This window comes from Grampus griseus, assembly GCF_964374135.1.
Source record: "Grampus griseus genome assembly, chromosome: 6".
Taxonomy (NCBI): domain Eukaryota; kingdom Metazoa; phylum Chordata; class Mammalia; order Artiodactyla; family Delphinidae; genus Grampus; species Grampus griseus.
The window spans coordinates 70,999,099-71,016,469 of record NC_139000.1 but is presented as its reverse complement, the minus strand read 5'-3'; positions in this window follow the sequence as shown (position 1 = coordinate 71,016,469).

The window sequence follows — 17,371 nt, the reverse complement described above, 5'->3', positions numbered from 1 at the left end:
TGCCCTCAACGAATGTGGAAAAGTTCTGATAAGTTAATGACAGCATCCCAGTCATTCCATACTGACAAGAAGGTTGCATGTTTTCTAAATATTCCAAAGTGTTCAGTATCATCTCCCTGATATCTATATCTCTAGTTTATTCTTCTCTCAATTCATCCACCTCACCACTCCCCTCACATCAGATTTCTTGAACATCTGTGATCACGTTTTGCCTCAAGCTGCAAAGAAAAAAACCCCAGTAAATTCTCATTGACTATAAGAGAAAATGTAAACGCTTTAGTTTTGCCTACAAATTAATGGCATCGTGGCTTCTAAATCCAAGATTTCTCACTGTTTGCTCTAGAGGCAATGGAATACTTTTTCTTCTCTTTCATGTCCTTTATTAGTGCTGTATCTTCTTCTGGAATGACCTTCCTTGTGTGTCCTTATGTGTCTTTGTGACACAACCCTTAATCATCTGTCCAGGCTCAATTCAATTTTCCTCTCCTCTTTGCAGATTTCCAAATACTTCTCCCTTCCCCACCTGAGAGTATTTGCTTCTGTACCTGTATCCTCATTTCACTTTAAAAGATAAACCCACATCAGTGTTCTACCAGTTATATTCCTGTCAGACTTCACCATTGCCTACTGAGCACCCTGCTGCAATAGCTTACTCCTGTTTACAAAATTAATAAATATTAGATTAATTAAATATATGTGTTTTATTGACTGTAACTATGTTATCAAAAATCAATCTGGAACATTATCAATTATCTCCCAAACCTGGAAGTTTTACTTATATTAGTAAAAAACTATGTATAGTAAAATAGAATAAACCAACATATTTAAGAAGCTATTGTACAAAAAGCACTGTTAATTTCTCAAAGAAAATCTATTTCTGAAATGTTTCAAACATTCTTCCTCCATTTCAGAGCAGAAATCTTTTGTTGCTCTCTGAATATTATTTCTTTTAGAGATAAATATTAAAATATTCCTTTCTCAAATTCAGCAATTAAAATTCAATGTAAAAATGGTTCTCTTTTCCTCTAATTTGGATCAGGAACATACGTTCAATACTTCCCAGATCACTTTTTTTTTTTTTTTTTTGGTACGTGGGCCTCTCACTGTTGTGGCCTCTCCCATTGCGGAGCACAGGCTCCGGACGCACAGGCTCAGAGGCCATGCTCACGGGACCAGCCGCTCCGCGGCATGTGGGATCTTTCCCGACCGGGGCACGAACCCGTGTCCCCTGCATCGGCAGGCGGACTCTCAACCACTGCGCCACCAGGGAAGCCCCCAGATCACTTTTGCCCTTGTTCTGCTGACTTTTTAGATTTCCTTGAGGTGTTTCCTGAATTCTACTTCAGTTGAAGGCTAATTCTACAAGACTATAATGCAGTTTCAATTGAGCAACTATTAGAATAGGAATAGAGAACAGTGTTCTTAGGCGTGAAATCTTTCTATTCTACAGTTCTCAGAGTATATAATATACACATGGTTCCTTTAAATAAGAGAATCTGATAAAAATGCTATAATCCATATTTACTCAATTGTCAATCACCTATACTGATAGAGGGTAGTCAACAACATTTAAAATATAATTGGCTTTGACACTCAACTTATAAATTATATAATATTCTAATTCTATATAAAACATAGTATACACTTGCAGAGGCTGGCTTACTTTCCCCCGTAAATATTTTATAAATATTTGTTAAACTGATATAAAATGCATATTATTTTGACTTTAAAACATTTCTTTAATGTTATCCACATTAAATTTAGTAATATTGTTAATGGGTCTGCAGCTAAACATACAAAATTCTTCATTGTCAATAAACGTATGTTGTTGATTATTTAGATTTAACATTCAGTGATTTAAAAAAAATTTTTAATAGAAAAAAGGTAACTTCTCTAGAATTTTTTATTATTACCTAGGTACAAAGGGAATGGCAACACTTAATGAACCTCTACAATATAAAGCTTGTAGCACACTGTGATGACTAAAAATGCTATAAAGTATTTGAATATGTCTTTGTGAAAGAGAGAAAGGATCTGTTTTACAGTTAGTTCTCAGCACTTCTTTTCATGTCTTCCTATTAGATTTTTTGCATTTTATTTCCATCCACTCCATATCAATTTTGAGGAATGAAATGAAATGAAATGATAAGTTGTTTTCCAGTCAATCATATGAATTTTGAAGGAGGTGTTAACAAAAATGCCAAACTACACTTTTAAAAAATATATATGTATATATATATATGTATATATATACACACATATATATATATACTTTCTTTGTAGATTGAGTCGCCTATTTACCATAGGATGTTCATGGTAACCATGACTACACTTTGATTTCAACTGTCCAATATCTGCTCATCTCATCTCATTCTCTTCCTATTTACCTCAAGGAGATGCAAAAAGCCATTCTGATATAACAGTGAAAATAACAAAATACTATAGTCAGAGGGATTTTAAAAATAAAGGGTCCTCTTCAATGCTCTGTATCCCAGGGATTGTATGAAGAGTAATAAAAACTCATGGCTTTCAAAAACGATAAAAAATATTACCATAAGAAAAGGAAAGCAATAAGACAGTATCTAAACCAAATGATGAATAAGTTGACACATTCAATATATGGACCAAAAATAAAAGCAATGCATCAGAAAACAAAGGAAAACAAAACTAATATCATTTTCAGCATATGAGAGCCCTTCTGGAGCCTATCAACATAGGCAAAGGAATCAACTGATTTTTTTTTTAAAAGCCGCAAAACAGCAAAAATAACCAAAAAAAGCAATTTTAAAATAAACCAGTATACAATAGACTCCAATTCACAGAAAGAACTCCTTAAGGAATGATACAATTTTAAAGCAGAGTCCCTTGAACATCTCATAGTTTAATTTAAACACTGAAAGTGAAGTCAAAGTAGCATCAGGCTTAAAAACTATTCATATAATGGTTGAACCATTTCACATCCCGAACCAGCTCATATCTGCTTTTACAGCCCTGTAAATACCACCAAACAACTTAGTGTCTTGAAACACTCTTCACTAATCCACTTGGGTTCATATTCTATACCTTTTATTGGTTCTGTGACTGTGGGTACATGATTTTAACTATTTTTGCCTCAGTTTCTATATAGCTATATCTCTTTATATGTTATACATACCTCTGATTATAGAAGTAAAGTATCAATCTGTTCACGACGGCACAATTATCTTACATTTGACTCATATTAATTTCTTCAAACATTTAGAAAAGATAAAGTTTGGTTCAAAAGGAAAAAACATATATTTAGACCTATGCCAGAGTTAGTAAGTAAAACTATAGGATGCCAAATCACATTTGAATTTCATATAAACAACTAAGTTTTAGAGATAAGTATGTCCCAAAATATTACATGAGACATCCCTATCTAGTAACCCTATTTAGACCAGAAATGGAGCGAGAATGAAAAGCAGTTAAATGGGATGAAGCCATGGGTCTGATGGCCACTATTGTCTGGAAGTAGGTGGTATCAAGGATTTTAGTGCCCACTGGATAAAGGTAAATAAAAGTTTCAGGTAAAAAGCAAGGTCAAATTCATTTAGCATACAGAGAGAAACACAGAGTTCAAAAATAGTAAGTCAAAACGATCCCTATCACAATTAGCCTCCAATTGCAAAGTAAGCAAAGAAATGTAATGTTGAGATAAAAAGACCACAAGATAAATAACTGGTATATAAATTCTATCAGAATAAAATTAATTTAGTTTAACAGTCCAAAATAGTCTAAACTATTTTAGAATAACTTTCTTAAAATATACACACATATATATGTATGTACACATACATAAATTTTATTAAAAAGGAATAGGAAAGTATTAAGAACAAAAATAAAAGAAAAAATAGATGTTAAAGAATTCATTATGAATGTACTAAAGTCATTGAATTGTATACTTTAAGTGATTTGTATTGTATATGAATTAATAGTTCCATAAAGCTGTTAATAAAAGAATCAAGAACCTTTCTAAATATATTGTAAACTATATTATGTACGTACACATATTGTGTGTATAGTGAGAGAGAGAGAGAAAGGAAAAGGGCATACTAGTGAGCTAAAAGAATATTTCCAATATGCATGACAAAACATCAAAGACCACTTAGAAATGAATTAAGGTTGTCAGCTGACTCCTCAAAAGCAATAATGGAAAAGGAGACAACGAAATAGTATCTTTAACATGCTGAGAGAAATAACGGTGAACCTTGGACTCTATATACATACATATCTGCCTAAAGAAATATGTGGCAGATAATGCTCAGATTTCACCAAAACCTTGTTCCTTCTCCTGAGCAAACAACTAGACTGTCCTCCCCTTGTGTGCTAGAAATAAGGTGGAACCATGTCTGAGTTCTGGTTAACAAAAGGTGGATAGGGCTTATATATACCACTTCCTGGTATAACATGTGTTTGAATAATCCTCCACTCTTCTTTTCACTCATGTGCTTTCATGAAGTGAAGAACTTGGACATCTTAGCAAATGCTAGAGACACAAGATAAGAAGGAATTCCCAATCACTAAATGGAAAACTGCCTGCTAAATACCCGATTCTGCTTAATATGAATGAGAAAAAAACTTCTATGATCTTAAGCCATTGAAATTTGGTGTTTTGTTTCTAATAGCAGCAGATAAAATTAAAACGTTTTAGGACAAACAAAAGCTGTGTTTATATCCAAAAAGCCCACACTAGGAAAATATAAAGGATGTACTTCATTGGGATATAAAAATAAGAGTAAGCAAAGGGCAAGAACATCCATAAATATGTGAATAAATCTCTTCAAACTTTGATTGTACATAACAGTAATACCTGATATAGAAGTATAAAGACTTCATTTAAACAGTGGATGAAATATCATACACGTGGGAGGGTGAAAATTAGAAGAAAAGCATCTGAAAATCTTTGTATTACTGAAAAGGAGGACAAAGATATTATCATTTATATTGTTAAATATGCATTTTAAACATACCAAGGAAAACAACAGACATAACATCTAAAAATTCTATAGAAATGAAAGGAAAAAATGGAAAGAGGATGACAAAGAAGGAAAAATAGCAATAGAATAAAAAAGGAAGAGAAAAACAAAATTGACTCAAAAAAGAAATAAAAAGCACACAATAAAGTAGTAAAATATATTCACATGCAATTGTAGATACAAGTTTAAGCCTAAAGATTTTAAGAAGGAATTTGTTTAAATCCATCTGTATGTTATTTATGGAATGCACATAAACAGTTTACAAAAATAATAAATGCCAAAGTATGTGGACACGTTTAACAAGCAAATGCTAAAGAGTATTTTATGAGAGATAAATTGATGGTATGGAAAAAAGCCAAATATACTTCAATATAAAAACAGTTTTTTAAAGTGTTGGTGAGGAGATAGAGAGATGGAACGCTCATACACTGCTGGTGGAAATTTAAAGTGGTACAACCAATTTGGAAAACAGTTTGACCGTTTCTTAAAAAGTTAAATATACACTTACTATATCACTGAAACATTCTACTCTTAGGTATTTCTTTCAAGAGAAATGAAAGCACATGTGTATACAAATTTTATTTGTACTAGCCAAAAACTGGAAACAACCCAAATGTCCATCAATATATGAATGGATAAACAAATTGTGGTATATCCACACAATGAAATACTATTTAGAAAGAAAAAGGAATAAACTATTGATATGTAAAACAAAAAAAATAAAAGGAAGAGTACTATGAAGAGACAATTTGGTGATCATGCTCAACAGGGTTATGAAAGTTTGGCATAGACTCATCTCTGTGGGAGCATAACATTATTCTTAGGCACTAAGTGACAAATTGCTTGTGTGTTAAAACTACAAAGATGGGCAGGTGTGTGAGAAATGTGTTAAAGACTCAGAATAAGTGAGTAGAAAAAAAATTCTACATTTTTAAATAGCATCCAAAACTGTAAATTATACAGGAATGTATTAAAAGATGTTCAAGCTCTTTATCAAGATAATTATAATGAAAAGATGTTAGGGAAAACCTAAATTAATAAATAGGAAACATGTTGTTAGACAAAAGCCTCAATATTATAAAGCTGTCATTTCTTCTCAAATTATTCAATAGGTTCAATGTGCTTCAAAGAAAAATCCCAACATGTTTTTTGTAATGGTACTTGATAGGTTGATTCTGAAATTTTTATAAAAAAGGAACAGGCTAACAACAACCACAAAAATTCTGAAGCAGGACAACTCCTACTGAAATCCATAGTAAATAACTGAGTATATTATTAACGAAGAGTCCAAAGAGTCAATTGGTGAAATAGAATAGAGACGCTATAGTCAAAACCATTAATTTATGAAAAGTTTGATTTTGACAGAACAGCCTTTGCAGAACAGTGGGGGAAATGATATACCATTTACTAACTGGCGTTTGAAAAATTACATACCCTTACCTCACAACATACTCAAAAATATTTTCTATATAGTAAATATTTAAGTGTGAATGGACAAAAGTATAGAAATTTAGAAGACTCTGTGTATACTTACACCTACACACACCCACTGACTCATAATCTCATGAATCTCATGATAAGGAAGGATTTCTTAAACAGGAAACAAGAAAGGAAAACATGAAATGAATAGTTAACACCTTTTATTAATTTAGGTGTTCTTAAACGTTTTTGAACTATAATTTTCTTGACAAAGAACTTGAAAAAATTTTACCATATTTATTCTAGGGTATTTAATGCTATTGGAAAATATAGATTATATTTTCTTTTCTATAAGTGTATTTTCTACTGTTTGTTGTGATATGATGGAAACTAGAAAAAAGGAGCACAAATTAAATAAAAATCAAAAGAAAGGAAATTATAAAAAAGAGCAGAAATTAAAACAGAAAAAAGCATAATGAAGGAGACTTTAAAAATATGAAGCTAATTCTTTGAGATGAATAATCAAATTGGTAGACCTCTAGCAAGACTAATCAGGATAAAAAGAGAGAAAATACAGATTACCAATAGCAAGAATGATAAAAAAGCTCATTATTGTTAATATGTCTATTTTCCTTAGTTGATATGTACCTTCAACTCATTTAAAACCAAATCTAGCAGATTTACAACAATTATATATCTATGTTCAGGCAATAATATAATTTTAAAATATATAAGACAAAAAATAACAGAACTAAAAGGACAACTAGAGAAATTTACAGTGGAGTGTGAGTCTTTAACTTACATTCCTGGATAGTTGATAGAATAAATAGATAAGTAATCAGTAAGAGTACAGAAGACAAAAAACACCATTGATGAAATTAACCAATATAAAAAAAATCAATTAGTGAAAGCATAAAGACATTTAAAATGTAGTTTTAAAGATTTACAATAAGATAAAAATATTCAGTACCTTGAATTAATCTATCAGACTGAAAATTACAAATTTTATGAAAGATATTTAAAAGGACTCAAATAAATCAAGGAATAAATCATCTTCATGGATTGGAACATTCAATATTGCAAAGATTTCAATTATACCAAAATTGGCTTATAAATTCAATACAGAATGGCTTTCACTGCTATTTCAGAGATAACACCCATAATATTAAGGGCCAAATGGATATAAAGTAAGAGGGAAAAGGATGTGTTGAGATGACTTTTAAATCTAGGTGGCTAGGAGGATAGAATGTCATTGCCTGATATCACATGTCCCTCTTCAGACTTTACGTAAAATACTGGCAAACAGAATTATTCAAATACTTTCTTTTGAGGTTTTCATTAAGAAGTCAGAATTTTTCTGAGAAATTTTGGAGTGAGACAAGGATTTTGATGTAAAAGTCTCCAAAAATTGCTGCCCCATTGATAAGTTAGTAGAATCTGGTTACAAATCCAATCCATATTTATGGCAGGTTTTGCTTTATAAAACATACCATCAATCTAAGTTGACTACTTCATTTTATTAACACTTCACATAAGGAATTGACTCCTTCATGAGGACTTTGCTAACAAAACACACAATCTAGTTGTATCAAGGAATTTGGAATTTTCAAGTAGTATTACATCTGTGAACAGGCAAATTTTTTTAAATTAATGAAGAAAACTATGGTTGTCTGCCCAAAATGCAGACGGCCAACAGGCACATGAAAAGATGCTCAACATCACTAATTATCAGAGAAATGTATACCAAAACCACAATGAGATATTACCTCACACTGCCAGAATGGCTACCATCAAAAAGAACACAAATAACAAATGTTGGCTGGTGGTGAGGATGTGGAAGAAAGGGAACTCTTGTACACTGTTGGTGGGAATGTAAATTGGTGCAGCCACTGTGGAAAACAGTATGGAGTTTTCTCAAAAAACTAAAAACTTATGACCCAGCAATTCCACTCCTAAATATATATCAAAAAACCCCCAAAACACTAATTTGAAAAGATATATGCACCACGATGTTCATAGCAACATTATTTACAATTGCCAAGATATGGAAGCAACCTAAGTGTCCATCAACAGATGAATGGCTAAAGAAGATGTGGTATGCATACACACACACATACGCACAAAAAAACCACACACAATGGAATACTACTCAGCCAGGAAAAAAGAATGAAATTTTGCCATTTGCAACAACATGGATGGACTTGGAGGGTATTATGCTAAGTGAAATAAGTCAGACAGAGAAGGACAAATACTGTATGATATCACATATGTTTAATCTAAAAAATACAACAAACTATTGAGTAAAACAAAAAAGAAACAGACTCAGATATAGAGAACAAACTAGTGGTTACCAGTGGGGAGAGGGACATGGAGGTAGGGGATTAAGAGGAGCAAACTATTATGCACCAAATGAGCTACAAGGATATATTATACAACACAGGGAATAGAGCCAACATTTTATAATAACTATAAATGAACTACAACCTTTAAAAATTATGAATTACTATATGGTATACCTGTAATTTATACAATATTATACATCAACAATACTTCAATAAGAAAAAAAGGAAAACATTGGTTGACAGAATCCAAACAACACTGGCCCTATCACCAAGTTATGAGAGGACACTGAGGAAGTTGTTAAAAATTGGAGTTAGGCTAACAGATTTTTGGAATCTGTTTATGCATATATCATATCCATCTAGCACTGTTGTTTTTGACCTCTAAATAGCAAGTATGCCTGAGCAACTGTAGCTTTATTGTTCACAAATCCTTTCCACCCATAATTCATGGAAATATATCTATATATTTATATGTGTATGTAGGTATATGTATATGATATCTATATCCATATCTAATGTTTTCCTGTTTACCCAATATATATTCAAGGTACTTTGATTATAATGCTTTGTAATTCCATATTACTAAATTCATAGTACTTTCTGTCATTATACATTTTCTCTATCAATGATATCACAACGGTTAATCCACAATAATTTTTCATACCATTATGATTGAATTTTCATGACTGAAAATGCTGGGAACCAAAATCTAGAATATAATTATAATAATAATTGATCATATTAATGAGAAAATTGTTTGGCAATGAATAATTGCAAGTTTTATATTAATATGTAATCATGATTGATGTACAAGCTCTTAGGTATTATAGTCTATAAAATTCTTCCCCATATGCTCTCTCATTGGATTTCCAGCCTACCTGGTAAGTTTTATTATAATTTTATAAATTTTATTATATACAAATGCAGAAAACAAAGTTCAGAGAGATTAAACAGTTTGCAAAATATCACATGGTTTCTAAGTCTCTGATTTAAAGCCAGGTTCAAACGAAATATTCACCCTATGAGTTCTCTGCTTTTTTTATTGTGTGCTTCTATGACATAATGAAGATATTGAACAGGTCTTTAAAGTTTATCTGCTGGAAAATTAACACTCTGTCATGTCATGATATTTGGATCCTTTAAATTTAATTTTAACCCAAAAATGGGGTTGCAGAGGGTAAGTAGATTGGTTAGTAATGGTTACATATTCTGATCATTCTGTAATTTTAACAATCACCAGTAGCTCTGGTTCTCTCCGTCTTTTCTCCACACTAAAATATCTGAGGCTCTTGGGAGGCAGTAAAATTTGAATGTAGAGAGAAAATGCATTTGTGTGTGTGTGTGTGTGTATGTGTGTGTCTGTGTGTTATTCACAATGCTTTGTACAAAAATATCCTTAATGAAAGAGAATCAGAGTTTGTCACATCAATACAACAAAACAGAGCATTTATGCAAATATCTCCATTGAGTGTTTCCATTATCAGACTATTCTTCATTGATTCAGGCAACAACAATGTCAACTTGATACCATAACAACTCAAAAAGAGCAGCTTTTAAGTATGCTTTTCCTTGAGCAAATAGAGCTCAGTGACTTCCTTTTTTTTATTACAAGATATTCCTAGACCCTCTCTATATCCTACACCTGCTTCCATTCATAAAAATAAAGGTAAACTAGACCAAAGGTAGAGGAGGTACAGAGTACATTCCCTTGCCTCATTCAGTATGACATGTCAGCAGATAAATGTATGCAATATCAGTTCTACAGCTGGCCTAAACATCAGCTCAGTTATTTTATGGTGAAATTCTCCTGTAATTCTTAGATTCATTTTAATCCATTTACTGAGGTGCAAGACACAGTGAGCTATAAAGACTTCATAAGACATAGAAGACAGTAAGCAAGTGACTGGATTATGGTATAGTAAATCTTATAATAGAAAATGATACGGCACACAAAGTAGAGTGATCAAAGTTATTTAAGGGGTGGGAATCAGTGTTTCGCAAAGAAGATATATAGGCTGTGTCATGAAAGGCCAGAAAGAGGAAGCTTGGAGGCACTGAAGTTAAAAACATAATCTAAATCGGCTGTGTTCTGGGAACTGTACATAATTCACTAAGCCTGGTATGTATGTGTCGCCATGACAAGAGGCCAAGTCAGAGAGAGACCAGCAGAGGTCAGATCACAGAGTTGTATGGTGGACTTAGGAATTTAGAGAGGGCAGAGCAGATTTTGAGAATAGTTATTTTAATGTGGAGAATGAAACAGAGATAGGGAGAAAATGGAAACAGAATCAATTTGACTGTTTCAACAGCACAAGTAAAACGTGTTGTAGGCCTGAACTAAGGCAGTAGTCATAGGTATGAGAAGACTGGAAGGAGAAAGAAATATCAGGACTTAGAATCATGAAATAATTCAGGTGTTCATGTAAATAGTTTCTATAGATTTGAGTTTAAATAAATTTTGAGTTTTCTTGCTTTCTTGTTTTGTAGTTGTTGTTATTTGTTTGTTTTACAGTATATTGTGGACAAAATTCTAAAGGGGGTAAAGTTTGACCTCACTTCTCCTCCTAATTTCCAATTATCTAATTTTCTTTTGACTTGCTGCTTACTTAGTTTCCCTCAGGTTACCCCTATATACTCAAGTCTACCTCCAAGTACCTGAACTGTAACATAAGCTTGGGACAGTCTCCCCACTAATTAATTAAAAAATTTTTTTTTCCAAATGGCTCCTCTATGATACATGGAAATGATAAACAAGCTAAAAAAGAGATTGCCAAGATTGACTTCACATTAGAATCACCTGGGTTACAATTACAGCAGGAATAAAAGTCAGAGCTAGAGAAATGAGACATATAACCAAGAGTAGGACTTACTTTTAAAAATCTCTAAATATTAATACCCAGCAGGTTCTTGTGTTTTTAATATAATTAACGCCACAAAAGTAAATGCAGAATTACAAGCTAGTTTAATACCTTGGTTGCCACTATATTTCCCCCTTAAAACAGTCTATTTCACTTTTACTCCACTATTATTTGTTAAGGAAATATTTCATAAACTGAGGGAAAGCATCTTACTACGTTTAAAGTACCAGACATGGAAGCACTTTATTGTCAGGCATTTTATCTGTGGGAGTAGAGACAGTGTGTTGGATTCTGCTGCCTTATTTGTCCTTCATTATTGTTTTCATCTGGTTTTAGCTGTTAAGATCAGCTGCTCTGTCTTTATTGCAAAGGCTTCTTTTCTACAGATTACCTGGAGTGTCCATTCTTAAGGTCAGTTGGCTCTCATCCAGAGCCCTTTGTGTAAGAAGCTGGATATCAACAACTGTAATATGGAATACAGAATCACAGTTTCCTTTGCTTCCAGAACAGGTTATGCATGTGCTGAGGATAATTTCTCAGCGAAAAGCCTAATTTGTTGCTATATTCAGTTGAGGTGTCACAACAATAAAACTTTGGTATTTTAAAACAATGGCAATATGCTTTGAGGGATATAGGCATATGTTACTATTATTAGTGATTGTTCCAGCCCCACCAGCCTATAAAAGGATCTATTTACTCTTCAGTTGTCCACTATTCATATTTTCTCAATATAAGTCAGTCACTGGTAATTATAGAAAACTAAATTTGGTCTCTACAGTCAACTGAGTTTTCAGAATAAATACTAAAAAACTCAAAGCTATGGCTTTTACCTTACATGGGAGAGAAAGAAAAGAGAATATTTATGAAGGGTCTACTATGTTCCTAGTACATTCATTAAAAAACCAGGGTAATACCATTATTCTCAGTTTATCAAAGGGGAAATTGGGGCCTACAAGGATAAAATTTTTTCTAGGTTGTACGAATAATAAAGCAGTGAAATTTGAAGCTTCTTCAATGGCAAATCCATTTCCTTTTCATCAAACATCTGTGTGGAAACCCAGTGTATACACTAGCCCAGTAGCATTGCCCACTTAACTTGCTTTTTTCCAGTTCCCATCTGCAGGCTATTCTTAGGATCACCTGGCTCATGACATCTCCATTCTGATCTTCTCAACCTGCCCCTTCAATCTCCGCATCCCACAATCTTCTAAGGATTGCAATGTTTGCTTCTTACAGTTCTGGGGGGTGGGAGAGTTGGTACAAAAGGGAAAGGAGAAAATGCTATCATTGTATGCCATCATTAGCCATATTCCTCCAAGATTCTCTTTGAATCCCCGTCCTCTGGCTCAGTACCTTTTCTGCTGATAAAGCAGTGTCACACTACAATCTGTACATCAACTATCCTGTTTCAACTATCTATGACAATGCCTAAGATGAAATAAGTATGAAGTCTTGAACACAAAAGCACTTATATGGAAACAACCTAAGTGTACATCAATGGATGAATGGATAAAGAAAATGTGGCATATGTATACAATGGAATATTATTCAGCCATTAAAAAAATGAAATCTCAACACTTGTAACAACATGGATGGATCTTGAGGGCATTATACTAATCTAAATAAGTCAGAGAAAGACAGATACTGTATGATCTCACTTATATGTGGAATCTAAACAACAACAACAAAAATGAGCTCATAGATACAGAGAACAGATAGTGGTTACCAGCAGTGGGGGCTGGAGGTGGGCCAAATGGATGAAGGGGATCAAGAGGTACAAATTTCTAGTTTTAAAATAAAAAAGTCATGGGGATATAATATACAGCATGGTTACCCTAGTTAATAATAATACTATGTTATGTATTTGAAAGTTCCTGAGAGAGGAATTCTTAAAATATCACAAGAAAAAAATTTTTGTACTGTGTATGGTGAAGGATGTTAACTAGACTCATTGTGGTAATCATTTCACAGTACATACAAATATCATATCATTATGTTGTACATCTGAAACTAATATAATGTTATATGTCAATTATACCTCAATAAAAAAGCCTTTATGTATATAGTTACTAAAATAAATGGTGTAGTATTAATTAACTAGGTAACCATATTCTTAGTTTTTTCCAGTTCAAGAAACATATTTATTCTGCTTACCCAAATGAATATGGGAATGTAGATAGCTGCATAAATTTATTGTCAATTTATCTATTTTCATGCCTAAGTAACATTTTGTTGAAAACAATGAACTGAATTTTAGGTATGATAGGATCAGGCCCACTCAAAATTAATCAAACAAGCTGTTGATCATTTTTACCCCACTGAAAATATGCATGATCTTCAGGGATTTATACATCCTCTAGGGACTCAGAAAAGTCATAATGAATGTACTTAATAAAGGATAATTAAAGTATAAGAGGCAGAAAATGATGACCTACCTGATTCTGAAATAAAACTTATCAATTATTTGAAGTAGTTTATACTTATTTTATTAGATTATCAGATACTCACCTAGTCAACTTTATCTTTTATACTGCCTCTTCATTCCTTAATTTATATATTTTAATTAATTAATTAAATCATTTAACAAAAAATAAATGCCTGACATATAGCAAACATATGTTTCCTATGTATCAAGAACTGTGGTAGGGGTTGGTGATAGAACAATGAGTAAAACAAGCATGGTGTTCATCCTCACAAAGGCTAAAATTTGGCCAAAGGTTGGGGGGAAGGGGAGGGTGGGATAAACTGGGAGATTAGGATGGACATATATACAGTACCATCTGTAAAACAGATAGCTAGTGGGAACCTGCGGTATAGCACAGGGAGCTCAGCTCAGTGCTCTGTGATGACCTAGATGGGTGGGATGGGGGAGGGGGTGGGGGGAGATCCAAGAGGGAGGGGATATATGTATACATATAGCTGATTCACTTCGTTGTACAGCAGAAACTAACACAACATTGTAAAGCAATTATACTCCAATTAAAAAAAAGAAATGATGTGAAAACTATGTAATTATAATTGTTAGAAGTGTCATGATGAAAACAATCACTGGAAGCAATAACAGGTAAAATCAAATCTATATTATGGCTGTTGAATTGGGCAGTTTTATGTGTCAAGACTTTGATGTGTGCTAAGATATCTCAGAGATGAAAAATCCTAGTCAAGCTTTTACTATAACAGAGAATCAAATAACCAGAATACTGAATAATCAACATGAGGCTAGAGTTATGTATTTGATCAGGCAGATACTCATAAAAAGAATACCTCATTGAGAATGTGAGGAAAGGGATCCCTTATGGGCTTTCTGAATGAAGAGTAGTATTTAATCATAGAGGGAAAACTTAACAAGAGGCACAAAGGTAAGGCAAGGCACAGTAAAGAGTGAACTATAGCACAAGTGCTATTTATGGAATTGGCAAGTAGCACAACTGGAGAGGTAGGCAGAGTCAAAAAGAGTAAAATCCTTGATGTCCTTTGTGATTGTGGATGCCAGATGTTATTGGTCTTGCTATATAATCAGAGTTGTACCATGTGTGTTCTAATACATAGGTCCCAGAGGCAACTTAAAGATGGGTTTTTCACAATCACTTTGAATTCCCTAAGATATTTATTCTTATCACAGACCCATCTTGGTAAAGCAGAGATTTCAGTGCAGGGAGATACAAAGCATTTGCCAGTTCTTTCCCTTAAATGTAACAGCTACTTACTGCCACCATGTGGAAGTCTTTACGTTTATTTAATATGAATATCTAACGCGTTCTAATACATAGTTCTAAAGAGATAAGGGAAAATTCAGTGGGTTTTTCAGGGAGGATCATCTGTGTCCTCCCCGAGCCTTAGATTTAAATCTATGGTATTAGATCATATACTAGGCTATTGCTAAGTCTGCAAGTGTTGTAAGTGAATTTGTGCTTAAGGTTAAATTTGTCATGCTATTTATTAATTGTCTTGTTTTCTTATCACTTTATATTACTTAGATTCTTCTATATACTCTAACATTGCATGCTTAGCAATTATCCATTCCAATATTCTGCCTCTCCTGTTTTTCAAGTAAAAACTGATTTCTTGAAAATCATTATTTAGTACTATCTGCTCTAATATAATTTAATTCTGTATTCTTTCCTGTGAAGACTAAACTGTTTAATTATAAATTCCATTTGTCACATCCTGTGTCATTTACAATCCCTGTTGGGGGAGAAACACAGCTAGTTGAATCTAGCTAGGTGCTCTGTGATCATAGTTTTAAGGTCTTGAAGGTTACCAGCCCTACCAGCAACTTAAAAAGCACGTAGATAAAAAATAAGACCTTTCAAGGCCTAATACTGTAAGTTTATATGGTCTGTTTATTCTAGGGCCTGAATCTTACAACTGCAATTAAATTAAGTCTACCTTGTCTAGGAATCCCTCTACATCAATGCAGCCACGGCTGCACATTAGAATCACTGGGAGCATTTTGGTGCAGGCATTAGTGAGTTCTAAACATTCCCCAGGTGATTCTAATATATAGTTAGAGTTGAGAACCACTGCTGTATATAGTTCTTTAATTTAGGACATTATGAAAACAACAAAAGATGTGACTGAGAAAATTGGGCTCAAAATATCGAATGACACAACATATGGCTCAATACTTAATGAAAATCTATAAATATAAGATGCAATAAAATATGAATTTCCTACTGTTCTTTCCAAGAAATTGGAGAAACCCCTTAGGTAGGTGTAGCTAGGGGAATTAATTCATTTTCAATATATTTCTAATTTATCTTATGATTATATTATTCAGATTCTAACATATTTCTTCACTGAGTTTCCGGATACTCCAGTATCACAGAAGTTTACAGTTGGAGAATTAGTTCAGTACATTAAGGCTCTCAATCTACTAAAAATTTTATCTTTCTGCAATAATTCCAAGTTTTTATTTTAACTAACAGAGGGTTCATCTACCAGTGAGGTCTGCTTTCTCCAAAATGAACTTCAAAAATATCAGTTTCTCCTCTTATATAACTGAGGCATCTTTGAGCATATGCTGCACATACATTTCACATTCAGTGTCCTTGGCCATACCTGGGGTAAGGGAGGAGGATCTTAAAATAGTTCTCCCTTTTGCAAAATCATAATTTCTAAATTTCATGCTGAAAATGAATTTTCTTCTCTATCCCATAGGATGAAACATGCTTGCCATGATACTGTCTAATGTAACATAATTTCGAATCACCCATGGCTTCAGATATGCAAACTCTCACTCTTTGACTATTTTATGGTAAGACTGATACGTATGGGATAACCACTAGATTTTTCCATTTCTAACTGAATATTAATATCAAATAATATGTCATTTGTCTTTGGAATATATACTTCTTGCAGTCCTTTAATTCCTCCTCCCATCTATTTATGTCATTCCAGCTTGATCTTGCTATATTCAAAAATTTCTGGTAAACTAATTCACATAAAATATTAGCAGATAGGGCTTCCCTGGTGGCGCAGTGGTTGAGAGTCCGCCTGCCGATGCAGGGGACGTGGGTTCGTGCCCCTGTCCGGGAAGATCCCACATGCCGCGGAGCGGCTGGGCCCGTGAGCCATGGCCGCTGAGCCTGCACGTCCGGAGCCTGTGCTCCGCAACGGGAGAGGCCACAACAGTGAGAGGCCCGCGTACCGCAAAAAAAAAAAAAAAAAATTATCAGATAAGTAAAGCATTCCTCCTTCCAGTGGCATAATGGACTCTTATAGAACAATGAAACTTTGATTATCAAAAGAATGA